This window comes from Paroedura picta, chromosome 11 (assembly GCF_049243985.1).
Source record: "Paroedura picta isolate Pp20150507F chromosome 11, Ppicta_v3.0, whole genome shotgun sequence".
In the NCBI taxonomy this organism is placed as follows: domain Eukaryota; kingdom Metazoa; phylum Chordata; class Lepidosauria; order Squamata; family Gekkonidae; genus Paroedura; species Paroedura picta.
In genome coordinates, this window is record NC_135379.1 from 60,375,824 (window position 1) to 60,377,179 (window position 1,356).

The window sequence follows — 1,356 nt, forward strand, 5'->3', positions numbered from 1 at the left end:
CCCATACTTTCTGGAAATATGTCCATTTGGACCAGAAGATTAAAATGAGAAAACACTTAAATCTGTGTTATCCAAGGTTTCTTCATGCATGTCCATTTCTTTCCACTGCATTTGTGGGAGAGGCAGTTCTTCACCCACATCATTTAATTGCTAAACACAGTGATCCAGTGACCGTCAAGGAAGCCTGCACAGACACAGAAGCACCTACAAGGCAATGACACCAAACTGCCCCATAGATGCAAAATTGTCCACCTCAGGGAAGCTATTAAAGGAGGTCTGAGGCAAGGGTAATATTCCTTGTGTTTCAGATTTCAGGTGAGTTATTCCTAAGAAACACGCCTTTTTCTGGCTATTGTGAAGTTTTTATCGAAAAATTAATCCCATTATATGCTCTAAAGCCCTGACCTGGCTGATCTAGGCTAGCCCAATCTTGTCAGATCTCAACAATCAGATCTCAAAAACTAGAAAACGATATGAAGGGAACTCTCAGGAGATAGCAGCATTGGCTTCTAATCTGGTGAGCCAGGTTTGATTCTCTGCTCCTTGACATGTAGCCAGCTGGATGATCTTGGGCTCATCACAGCCTTGATCGTGCTGTTTTGACCGAGCAGTCCTGTCAGAGGTCTCTTTGCCTCCCCTACCTGACAGGGTGTCTGTTGTGGGGAGAGGAAGGGAAGGTGATTGTAAGCTGCTTTGAGACTCCTTTGAGCTGTGAAAAGCGGGGTATAAAAACCAACTCTTCTTCTACCACAAAAGCAGTACTGAGAGTACCATTGCAGGCATGGTAATCAAAGGTAGAATACATTATTTAAAAGAAATGAACACAGTAATCATATAAAATGAATTCCCATGAAAAGCGAAGAATAGTGGAACATACATAAGAACAATGAGCCTCTTGTGACGCAGAGTGGTAAGGCAGCAGACATGCAGTCTGAAGCTCTGCCCATGAGGCTGGGAGTTCGATCCCAGCAGCCGGCTCAAGGTTGACTCAGCCTTCCATCCTTTCGAGGTCAGTAAAATGAGGACCCAGCTTGCTGGGGGGTAAACGGTAATGACTGGGGAAGGCACTGGCAAACCACCCCGTCTTGAGTCTGCCAAGAAAATGCTAGAGGGCGTCACCCCAAGGGTCAGACATGACTCGGTGCTTGTACAGGGGATACCTTTACCTTTACAGAAGAATACTCTCACTTAACCATTGATGATAATCCCAAGTGTAGACAAGGAGCAATCTGAAGTACACAAGAAGCATTGCATTAAATCCATGTTTGGCTCTGTACCTTACACTTAAAACATTGCAGTGAGGCACTGCATTAACTCCACATTTAGCTCCGTGGCAGCTGACATTGAAGGGAATTA